Source organism: Coturnix japonica, chromosome 2, assembly GCF_054131305.1.
Source record: "Coturnix japonica strain WE chromosome 2, WE-NBRP24, whole genome shotgun sequence".
Taxonomy (NCBI): domain Eukaryota; kingdom Metazoa; phylum Chordata; class Aves; order Galliformes; family Phasianidae; genus Coturnix; species Coturnix japonica.
In genome coordinates this window covers 112,158,981-112,171,473 of record NC_140664.1, presented here as the reverse complement: position 1 = coordinate 112,171,473, position 12,493 = coordinate 112,158,981, and the positions used below count along the sequence as shown (strand labels likewise).

Sequence of the window (12,493 nt, the reverse complement as noted above, 5' to 3'; positions counted from 1 at the left end):
ACAGGACAAATACAGGCTTCACTGTGTCAATTTGTCATGGCCAAATTGTCCAGAGACCCCATTCTCTGCTTGCTGTGAGCCAAGTTGTGCACATTTTAATTATGCCTCCTGAACAGCTGTTAACTTCTTGTACCTACAACCTTTTCTATGCACCTCACTTAGCCACAATCTGGACTAATGTGTAATCATTTATAATCTTTAATTTAACCCACGAGGTTACTTTTTAGACTTAACAGTAATGCCGTCATTCATTTGCTCTTAGAAATAACCAACTTCCTTTCACCAAAAATTACAGCACTGTGGTTGCTGAGTTCTGCAGTGTTCATCTTCACCCAAATCAGGAAATAGATGTTCTAGACGTAACTGTGTGGTTTCTGTTGATTCACTGATATCGTAATGTTTGCGGTAACTGCTGCTCAGCCGATATTCCAGATTGCGTAGTATGTGCTCAATGAGACAAAGCATAAAATGTTTACTCAGCACAACTGCAGCGTGTTGCATCAGCATGCTTTGAAAATTGAAATGGGCTCCAACAAGAACGTGACTCCCCAATTGCAGCTGTCAGCACTACTCAGCTTGGTGACATTGCTGGTATTTTGCTACCGATCAAGATATGCTGGTGTTGAAGGGAATTCAGATGTCACACTTCCAGCCTCTAGTTAAAATATTAAATCCCAGCTCTTCAGCACTTAGGCTCATACATACCTCTGTTCTGAGGCCTTACTTGCTTCCAAAGGCAAGTGAGCATGTTGTTCTTCCAATGTCTTGCAGCCTTCCCACAGCATGATTACTGTGGAGCATGAGGAGGAGAGAAGTGTAGACTAGGACAGCAGAGCACAGAACAATTATCTTAATAACATGTTGAACTTGCATATACCTCACATACAAGCTAGTACATATTCCGCTTGATATTCTTATCAGTATTGTAAGGCATGTGAATAAGAACTTATACTGAAAGCAGTACAACTTCCTGCCAGATTTTTCTTCATTGCACACATTTCCTCAAGGATAAGGACTGCTTATGTCAGCTATATGAGAGAGCTGAGAGATGAGTGAGAAGTTTAATTGATAAGTGTATTTCTTTATACAATGTTATATTTGGAGTTTAATGAGCTAATGTTGAAATAATTTAAATAATACATACATTTTAAGAATAAATTTGAATCTACAAACAGATTTATGGTTTTGCGCAATTAGAATAATTTGCATTTAGCACATAGACCGTATATTTTTACATTGTAAATATATGTACGAGTATGTTTTGCACAGCTTTAAAAATATTTGGTTTTGTTTTGTTTAATCAAATGAATTTCTTTAAAATATCTTCAGCCATATGTGATGACTTCAATTGTTTCTCTCAGTAAAGGAACTAATGCAAAATGATCTGATTTCCTGAAATGCATTTGCTAAGTATGCAGCTTAGCTGACTGAGTATTCTGTAAAATCAAATAAAGCGTCTTCTTCTTGGGTCTGTCTACTATCGCTGTGGCACTGAGTTAGATCAGCATGAGGTTCATGGTATGTGATTATTTTTATTACTGCTGGTTAATGAGTAGCTAAAGGCCATAGTAATCCATTGAACTGATGAGGTAAAGCACAGCTGAAGTTCTTACTGATAGTGATAAGAAGCTATACATTACTGCTATTAAAACTCTTTTACTGTTGCCATAAAAAAAGTTTCTCAGACACCTAGAAGTCTGAAAACAAATCATTTATGTTGAAAACTATGAATATATCATTGCTATATAGCTTTTGTAAGCCTAGCTTTGCATTTATATTTGCATGTGTCTTTAAGGTATGTTGCCTACATGTAAAAGATAAAATTATGCATTTGATTCTTGCAGTGCAGTTCAGGCAGGAGAGACTGCATTCAAAGTCCTACCAGGGATAGAGGTGGAACAGTTTCTTCTCAGAAAGAATCACAGTGCAAAAGAACAGGAGGTGGTGGAATCACTGTCCTTGAAGGTATTTGAGAACCATGTAGATGTGTCATTGAGGGACATGGTTTAGTGGGCATGATGGGGGTGGGTTGATGGTTGGATAAGGTGATCTTAGTAGTCTTTTCTAACCTTAGTGATTCTTTGATTCAATGACTCTTTGCACTCTGAGTTGTTTCCATAAGCAGCAGCTTTGTACAAAAGCTACAGCTTAGTGATGGTGTAATCTCATCAGATTTATTACAATAAATTATTGTAGTTCAGTCTTTTCTTTCATGTAATGTATTTCATCTGTTTTTTTTGCTTTGTTTTTATCATAGGTAGAAGAAACAACTATTTGTCATCTTTATAATAAATCAAAGAAAACATGGTTTGCAGCACAGTGGGATCCCTCAGGAGGTCTGATCACTGCAGTAGGTTATCATCATTTATTTCCTATATTCACAGAATCACAGAATTGCAGGCGCTGGAAGGAATCTCAAGAGATCATTGAGATAACCCTTCTGCTAAAGCAGACCCTACATTAGGACACACAGGTGGGCATCCAGACAGAACCTGAATATCTCCATAGAAGGAGACTCCACACCCTCTCTGGGCAACCTGTTCCAGTGCTCCATCACCCACACTGTAAAGTTCTCTCTTATTTGTATGGAGCTTCTTATGTTCCGGTTTTAGGCCATTGTTCAAGTTTTAGGTCATCTTCCTCGGAAACAGTACAGAGAAACAGTGTGAAAAACACTGACACACAAATTATTTCAGTTGCATTTTATGCATCTGTCATGGTTTTGTAATTTTGTAATTTTGCTATCAGTATTCCACATCATAACATCATGTCAAGTATGGATACTTCTGTTGAATGTGCAGTCCACAGAAGAAGACTACATATCCCAGAGAACAACAGGAGTAACAATAAGTCACGGGACCAGGACTCTATATAATCTCGTTCCCAGGCTGGAGTGCCCTCCTTCTTCTCTCGAACTTCTCGGAGAGTGGGAAGCGTTCCAGCCGTGTCGCCTAGAGTTCACAGTAGGCCTCTCGGTTTTCGGAGACTCTCTCTCTCTGTTTCGTTCGATTTTGTTAGCCTTAATTATATTATATTGTGTTATCTTGCATTTCGATATCATATTTAGTAAAATAAGTTTTTCCTCCTTAGATTGTCGCTGTTTTATCCCACTCCCCTTTTCCCCCTCCTTTCCAGGCCCCGGGGGGGGGGGCGTGGGGTGGCTTCCCCTGTCACGGGCATAGGTAAATCTAAGTAACCCGTGACAGCATCTCAGTAGTTTATTTCATACAGAAATTGTAGGTTTGGAGGGCTTTTAAAGGGTTCTCCTTATTGGGCAGTCAGAATTGATTCTTCTGCCATGTCTCGTTTTAGAGACATGGCTTAAATGGGGATAATTTCAACCAGTGTAAAAAAGATAACAGGCATCAGTGGTTTAGTTTGGATTTTTGCTAGTTAAATCTGAAATGGAATTTTCAACTAAAATTTCAACTTTTATATTTTTTTTTTATTTTATTTCTTTTTTAAACGGATTGCTTGTGGCAAACACAAAGGATCAGTGACATTCTACAGGTTCATACCTGGATATACCACTGTGAGAACTGTTGCTAAGCTGCACTTCAGTGATGAAACAAAGGTTTGAACTGTCTTATAGAGAAAGAATCAGACCCTATGAAGATTAAAATGGCTAAAACTGAGTTGGGATGGACTTTAGATGTCAGTTCAGCAAATTTATGTCAGTCACGAGACAAAAGTCCATCTGAGTTGTTCTCTGCTGCCTGACATGCACTATGATGCCCTGGGCTGACCTGCCCTGTTTCAAAAGGCTCATTCAGCTCCATCCAGCACCTTGCTGGGATGCAGGCTTTCAGCAGAACAGGTCTTAAGGGGCCCTAATCTGTGACGTGTGATGAGATTACTTGTTGAGTACATGGATAGAATCAGCTGCTTGCCCTCCTGCCCCCCACCCCTACATATCTGTAGTATTTTGAAAATGCAGGTGGGTGACAAGCCCTTGTTTGATACAGGGGCCAGAAGAGTGAGCCAAGAAGTGGGGAGCTCTGCTTCACTTCCCCTCTGGGCAGAAGACGTCGAACCTGCAGCATCAGAGAGTGTGTAAGAACCCAGCTGCGTGTCTGGGAGAGGGTAAAAAAACAAGAAGAGCAGGGCTGAAACAGCTGTCCTGAAGATGCGGGAGAGGGAGGTGCCACTGGGCTAGTGCTGATTTGTCAGTAATCTGCTTCCCCTTTCAGGTCTGCTTCAGCAAACACCGAGCAAAAAGGCAGCTCAGCCACCAGCCCTGCACCCAGAACACTGCGGCAAGTGACGTCAGGGCAGCTGCGTGTCCTCATCTGCAGGGCACATCCTTGCTGACGTGCGGCTCTCCCGTGCCATCAGTCACTCGTGCTGCGTTCCGACAGAAGGGGGCCTCCCAGCTTCACCTCCAGCGAGGCGGGTCCTCAGGCGTGGGGATAAGATTGAGCAAAGCGAGTCTTGGCTAATGAGATATACGCAGGTCGCTCCGAAAGTAATGCCTCCAGTCATTCTTTGTTTTGTTTTGTTTTTCCCCCCATGGAAACTACAATGGATACAGAGAGCACGAGAATGCTCTTTGATAGAGGAAATCCTCAGTTACAAAACGCTATTTTTCAACATAAGCACTGCCATTAGCTATGTATTTTCATCAGCAGTGAATAAGAGCCTTCATGCTGTGTTCGTTACAATCTGCACCAGTGGAGGTGATCCACTGTCACTGCCACCGCTGCTGAAATGCACCACCTGCTGCCTCACTGTGCTCACATCCACTTTTCAATCTCCATAAATGTTCAGCAAGTGTCAATGAATGCCAGTGGGCACCAAGGAATGCAGAGGCATCCCGTTGTATCATACACACTTCCATGTCAGAAGCCATTCTGTCAGGCTCCCCCTCTGCTGCCATCTGTCCCACAGCAACAACACGTAATGGAATATCTGCGGGAGGATTCAACCACTACTGCCATACTACCAACATCTACCCCCATGTCATGGATCAACATTAACAAAAAAACCAAAAAAACCAACAACAACAAAAAAAAAGAGGCATTACTTTTGGAGCGTCTCTTGTAGTTCAAAATGAAGAACGAAGTGTTCCTCTTAAGGCTGCTGGGTTTTTAAGTGTCCAGCTGCTGAACAGATTCATGATTTAAGTGGCAGGATCTGAGCTCTGTATCTCAAGAGCAGGAAATATTTCCTCTGGAGAGGCAAAGCTCACCTGCTTCTTTCTGGCCAGTATAATACTCAGCACCTTCTTGCTGTTTTCTCCTGATGGTACATAGAGTCAGATGCCAAAACAGACTTTGGAGATTCCTCTTTGAGAGCTAAGTGTAGAAGACATCAGGCTTGCAAAGCCTAGCTTGTAGCTACCCAGAGCTTTTGTACTAGAAGCATAAGTGAGATTTAATTTTACATGGTCTGAAAATATGCTTAGTGTCAGTTGGAATATGTGTTGTATTATTCTCATTAGAGAAAGAAAAGAAGAAACTCTGAGGCTGCTCTTGAGTTCACATTCAGCTGTACAGCTGAGATGAAGCCCAGCACGAGACAGAAGCGCTATGAGGACATGCTCTCCCAGCAATGTGAGGAGACCCCTTGCAACAAATACTATGTGCCAGAACAAAACAGTATGAGGACACCCCATGCGTGAGCATTCTCCCAGCTTCTTCATGTCCAAATGAGTTGCAGTCTGAGGGCATGCAGCCCAAGCCACTCGCAGTGATCCAAGGCTCAGATCTTCCAAAGCAATGTGGCCACAGAAGCCAGGCTAATTTTAAACTAGGCAGAGAACAGTGAACACTTAGGAGGAAAACATCTCCTGACATTTCTCACTGCAACCATGTTCCAATAAGTCTTCATAATATCCTAATACACAATATATATATATATATATACTTTCTGGAAAGTTACTGTAGTTTCATACTTAGGTGGTATTTATTTATTTGCAATTCCTAAACCTGTATATTTCTAATTATACCTGAGTTGATCCTTTATTTTGGATGAGCTGTCTTGCACTGATTTAGAGATAGTGAATAATTGAACTTTTTGACTGTCACACTCTTTGCTAGGAAATATTACACATGTTTATATGGAAAAGGATTTAAAGTTCTTATAAAGTGAGATCAGCCTGCCAAGTTATGAAACTTTATTTGGAAATAAAGTTTTTCTTCAAGTGTTCTTTAGACAGTGGTATAAACATTGGAAATTTAAATGCCAAAGATATGAGTGTCACCAAAGGAGGTTTAAAATTAGGCTCTTCATTACACATAAATATGCTGCTCTGACAGACCATCTTCTCTTTGCCAGGAAGCTAGTGGGCATCTGTTATGCTTCCATTGCTTGACAAGCTCAGTGAATAGTCTGAATGTCCCCAGAATCATTTCTTTGCAATCAAAAAGTAAATCCTTCACAGCAAACCTTCAGAGTTCAAGCACGAACCTTTTATTTGGGGTACAGTACATTTGGAGGAGCCATTAAAAGGAGTCATCCTAAAGATTTACATATTCTGCAAACTATAAATATAGCTGCTGCAAAGGATTGCACTATTTTGAAGTGTTCAGGGTGATGCAGGTTAGAGGCCTGATTCTCACATTTATATCACTGCAAAACAAGAGTAATTATCAAAGTCATTAGACTCATCTCAGTATTAGATGGCCATTCAAGAAAGAATTCTTGTTTGTGATAGTTGTCTGGGTTTAACTTGAATTGTAAGACTTAGTTCAGTTGCTCCCAGTGGGTCCTTAAGCATTTCCTGATGTACCTCTTTACACATAACCTTCAAAATGGACATTAATTTACTGTTTTAAAAGTTGGGTCCCAAGATACATGTTCCTGCTATCCTCTTTTCATAAAGTACAAACAAATCAATCTTTTCATTACTTTGTATGTATGAGATTTTCAAAACACATATTGAATACAATAATACTCCACAGCATGGATGAGTCCCAACATATGAAATAAAAGAACAAACTGAACACATAAGATGTTAAAATTGAAGAATTTAAAAGCACATTGAGTAGGCCTACATTGTTTATCTTTTTGATTTTGTTGTTGTTGTTGCCATTAGATACATGACCTGCCAATACTCTGCTAGGCTTTTTTTTTTTTTTTTTTTCCCCAGGATTTTTTTTTCTTTAATTTTTTCAGCTTTGCAATGGGGTATTGTTGAACCTCTACAAGCTCATCCTGGCAGTGTCAGAATCACCACAGAGTTAAGAATGTTGCGTCACTAACTTGAATGGTAAATTGCTACAAATTAGTATCTATTCATCAGAGGAGCCCTTTCCTTGAATGTTCTTTCTGGCTGCATTACTTGCCAAGAGGCTCTTATAACCCAAGTCTCTAGCACAGACTCTGAAAAAGCTAATGTATATCATTGGATTGGGGAAGAAGCGTTCCCTCTTGAGAACGCCATTTAGCATAAGGCAAGCATCTTTCTTTTGACAGATGGGAATGTAATCTCTATGTAGTCTTTCAGCTTTGTTTGACAGTTAGCTTTGAAAGCTGGAGAGAGCTGGGCTGTCTCTGTTCAGAGCTAAGCATGCGTCTGAAGCACTAGGTATGTCTGTGCCACGCGATGCACTTTTAAGATCCTAGGTCTGTAGGCATCAGTGTCAAAGCAAACTTATCAGCCTGAAACAAACTCAGATAAAAGATCAGTCTGATGGAAATCAGGGAGGGAGATGGATTCTAAAGTATAAGGAATTTATTTTCCTCATTACCCCGAGTGATAAAATAAGCCAGTTGTCTGTAAAGAAGTGGAAAGAATTGAGAGGGTATGAAATTTTATTCAATTTCAAAATCTTTTCAGTATAGAGGTTAATTCCAGTCAGAGAAAGAGACAAGATGAGAACTCTTAGCCTGCTGGCTGTCAGTCCAGTGTAGCTTTGGTAAAGCAGGGATAAACGGGATAAGTAGTTGAAGACACTGTCATAATTTTAATTAAAAGAAGAATAATTTTACATGGAAAAAAAAGAGAGAGAGAGAGAGAGAGAGAGAAAGAAAAATGTGATGTCTGGAAATCTGCCCCACAGTTAGGGAATTGTAGAAGCTCATCCAAGAAAAGGTTAAGGCATGACTTGACCCCAGTTTCTGCAAGGCTCCTTAATTTAGCAGACAATAGCATAATGAGAGCTGGTGCCTGGGAAATAAAGCCAAATAGTTCTGCAGAGAAACACATCACTTTAAAATGGGGAAAACTCTGCTCATTGGAATAAGGGAGGTGATAGATTCCATCTTCTGAAGTCTTTAAATAAAGAGCAGATTTCATTCTAAAAATAACTGCTGCTCACACAGATGTTACGTGATTGATATAAGGAATATCAGATGAAGTATTTATTTCTTGGGCTACACAAAAGGAAAACCTAGTTGGTCATAAGGTGGCTTCCAGTCTTAAAATCTGTTCTGGTATTTCTTCATGTTTGAATGCTTTACTTTACAAAGTTAACAGTGTTATTTATCTTTCATACACTATTCTTAGCAATTCTAAAATACAGTGCCTTTTGTGAGGTTTAGATCCAGAACTGGATCCTAAGATACTTCAGGATCTTGCTGCTGCCACCATAGTATTGGTATCAGTATTAGCTTACTGTTCTCTGCGTAAAGGTTACCAGCGGAACTCTGACAAACATACTCTGCCAGAGCATTACAGAGCTAATAAAGAGTCCTCAGAAAAATGTTAGCTGCTAGCATTCCTGGAGTTTATGCCTGGATTCGGCACAGTAAGACAGCAATGGTATCAGTAAGTGTTGCAAACCACTGGAATTCAATATTGCTAGTCTAAGTGTTTGGGATTCATGGCTTACATATAGATTTACCTTGATCATTTCCTGTTAAATGAATGCAGTGATCTGTGTTTGCCTTCTTTGGGTGGAGGAGGTAAGAATTTGTTCAATACTAAACACTTGAAAGGATACAGCTGTATTTTAATAGAAGGGGAGAAATAAGAGAGGGTACAGGACGTGACCTCTTGCGCAGGAATGAAGTGGGAGAGAGAGAAGAAAGGGTTCACATTACAAAGTGTGGGAGAAGCTACACAAGCTTTTATTCTCAGTTACATCATTTGATGTTTCTCACACTAGTGACTAGTAATTGGATGTGAGCAGGAAATCTTTATGCTTCTTACTTTATTTTAAATTCATACTTGCTTTCTTAGGCGTGCAAAGAGAGGTAGTGTTGACTCATGTACCTGTTTCTTATCAGCAGAATTACATGCAGCACTGAAGTGATGCTTTGCAGTTCAGGGATTTTCCAGTGCATGCCATGTTCCCATTGTACATCATGCCAGTTTGTCAAAAAATGGGTCTTCATGGATGCAGAGTAATTTTAAATGTGTATACAGTCAAACCATTCAGTGTACTATAAAAACACTTTTTGGAAGTCCTTTGTGACCTCCTTTTGGAAGGACTCATTGCAGCTTATGGCAGGATTAAAACTGGATTTCAGGAAGAATATCTGGAATTTAAAAACAAAAACAAAAACCACAGAACAGAACAAAACAAAATAATAATAATAATAAAAAAAGCTTGATTACTTGATTACAAGGCAAAATTTCCCTGATGTGTAAGTCATAGCAACCTGCTGTGAGTCAGCAGTTAAAGGACATAAAAGATACCTTATAGCAAATCAGATTTAATGCAAGGCAAAAAACAAACCAATTGCCAATTTAGTTCTGCGCTCAGTTCTCATGTGAGGGAATTACAAAGCAACTGGGAGGCTGCTCTACACAGCTTATACAGATGACAGAATATCTAGCCTGTGGCATAGGCATTTCTTTAGCTACTTCATTGAACTATGACAAGAGAGACCTTTGTGCAGCTCTCTAGACGTTTTGCTCCAAATCAAAGTTGCTCCCTTCTGAAACAGAACTATGCTTCTACAGCGAAGGAAGTCTCTCTAGGCACATAACTTTCTGCTGAAATTCCAGCTACTGATTCATGCCACCCAGTTCACTCTTTTCTGACTGAAAACCAAACTGTATTTCTTCAACTTCGTAGCTGGAAAGAAAAAAGGCCTTCCTGATCAAGATTCCCACATTCATTCAGAATTCCTCATGCTAATAATATTAAACTAGGAAATCCCCTCTTAAATTCTTAACCTGTCGTGAGCCTTAAATGATTAAAGATGGCTTAACTCATTTTAATCTCCTTTATGATCTATCTTCAAAATCATTATGTCAAGTAAAAAAATTATATAAACGTTACTACTTTAACATATTAAAGACATAAAGACATAATAAACACATTTAATTTGACCTGCCCCACTGTTCTTTTTTCTTCTCCAGACCATCCAAAGGGAAATTTATATGTCCTAATAAAACAAATAAATATAGTGCCAGAGAAGGATTTTTCACATATATGTGTTGATATTCAAGACCTGTCTAGATGCTTCCCTGTGCTACTACTGTCCCTACTATAGGGAACTTGCTTTAGCAATGTAGGAATCAAGGATCCCAGAATTCCCTTCTAACACCTATGATTCTGTGATTCTGTGATATGGTTATTTTCTCTACAGTTTGGAATAAAATCAATTGACTGTTCTAAATTTAAAACATTTGTGTGCTTCTCATAATCTGAAGTTTTATGAAATGCCAAGCATAACCTAAAATACAGCCTAAGATACATGTTAAGAATTTACCAGGTAAGTCCTATGCATAAACAGACTTCAGGAAGAGTGTTAGATTATTTGACCTGTTAAATGGCTGAGTATCTCTGAGATAATCTGGGCCAGTATCTGTTTTCACAGCAGCATTAATTGAAGTATCATCATAGTATCATAGTCTCGTGTGGGTTGGAAGGGACCTTAGAGATCTTCGAGTCCAACCCCCGGGATTTGAGCCCCCTGTGTAGCAGAGCGGCACTTCTACCACTTGCTCCACAGGGGGGATTCGAACCCTGGACCCCAGTGTTGCAAGGCGGCATTCCTACCACTGCGCCACCGGGGCACACAAGTAATTGCATCAAAGCCAACACATGCTTCATCTTATTTAGAATTAAATGAATTTTGATGCTCAACATTGAAATTGTTGTAAACATGTTTGTTTGTCACATTCTGTAAACTAAAATCTTTGTTGTTCATACAGCTGGATAGGTGTCCTTTCAACTACACCAGTAATAAGCTAATGTAGAAGATGCTTCCACTATAGCTGAACACAGTATGCAGCTATGGCATTGAACTTCATTAAATGAAATGAAATATTTCTTAGAATTCCTGTATCACATTCATATATTATAGTAATTTACCTTGATTTTAAGAATTCCAGTCTTTTTATGTCCAAAGTAGGACCGGTCTTTTTTGTCATATTTGTTCACAGGTCTCTTGAATTCCTGTTTTGAATTTTCAAGGTTTTTGTTAATGTAGGGACCAGACAGTTTTTCTGCATTCTACCAACTAGGCAGCAAAAGAAATAAAAAATAATAATAAAATGAAATTGAATCTTCTGTTCCCTGAGGCCCAGATTTCTCCTCTTTTATTCCATTCCTCACTCTGAAAAGCAGCAGAAGCTATACAGTTGTATTTCTTAAGCTACAGCGAGGCTTCAAACACTGTGGGCCTGTGTAATGTATCCTCTTTTCCTTTACAAAGTGCGAGAAAGTGATTATTGCACTGAAGTCCATTATATTGCATACAGAAAAGTCAGCTATTCCCCTGCACCATCAAATACTCTCACTACTGTGCTGGGAAAATGACTTGTTTGTGGTAAGCAAACAGGAGAAGTTGTGGCACATCATGACATTCCTATGAGCGGACTCCAAACTGAACTTCTAGCCCACTCTCTAGCTCTGAAGCTACTGTTCCTAGACCTAAGGTGCCACACAATAGCTCTGTATGAATTGTGATTATGCTGTTCTTTTATGGACCTCAAGATGAACCTCGAGCAGAAGTTCTGAAATGGATTTCTGAGTCATTTTAATTTGCTCTCTCTCTTCCTTTGATAAGGGCCTTTTGTACTTTTTAAACTAATACAATGAAGAATGCAGTCCTGCAGAGCCATCTACTCTACTTCTACACTTGTTATGAATTTCTTTAATCTGTAGGAAACTCCACAGCCCATTTAGGCAGTAGCTCAGTCTTGATACATTGTGCCTGTAACTGCAGCAAAAATGCCTGTAAAAGTGGCAGATGCTGGGGACAGATAAATCCCATGTGTCTTGCTGGTGAGAAAGAGGAGAATTAAGATGACGAGGAAAAATCATTGATAAAGAGCTCAATTTGAAATACAGAAAGGAAAATGGTCTAGTCCTGTAGGACTTCAGAAGGGGAGCACTTTCCTTGAGCAGAGATATCTTACCGTCAAATTCTCTTACTATGACAGTATTCTGTTCTTTATGATCTTGAACAATCTCTGTAGCAATTAATGATATGTATTGATAAATATTAATATATATTGATAATGTGTTTAGTAATTATTGACATAATACTTACTACTATATCAGGGCATAGAGAATAATCAAACGCCCTAGTAAATGGTAGATAAGTGCAGGAAAGCCTTATGAAATGGACAACTTTTTGACTACTTAATCAG

General features: G+C 39.3%; 1 long non-coding RNA gene across 1 annotated transcript; it reads left to right on the top strand.

Moving 5' to 3' along the window:
* The first annotated feature begins 1,844 nt into the window (after window positions 1–1,844).
* LOC146762126 (uncharacterized) lies at window positions 1,845–6,389 on the top strand. Its single transcript, XR_014943019.1, has 3 exons — window positions 1,845–1,965; window positions 2,258–2,350; window positions 4,191–6,389. It is a non-coding gene; the product is annotated as an uncharacterized LOC146762126 (long non-coding RNA).
* The last annotated feature ends 6,104 nt before the right edge of the window (window positions 6,390–12,493 follow it).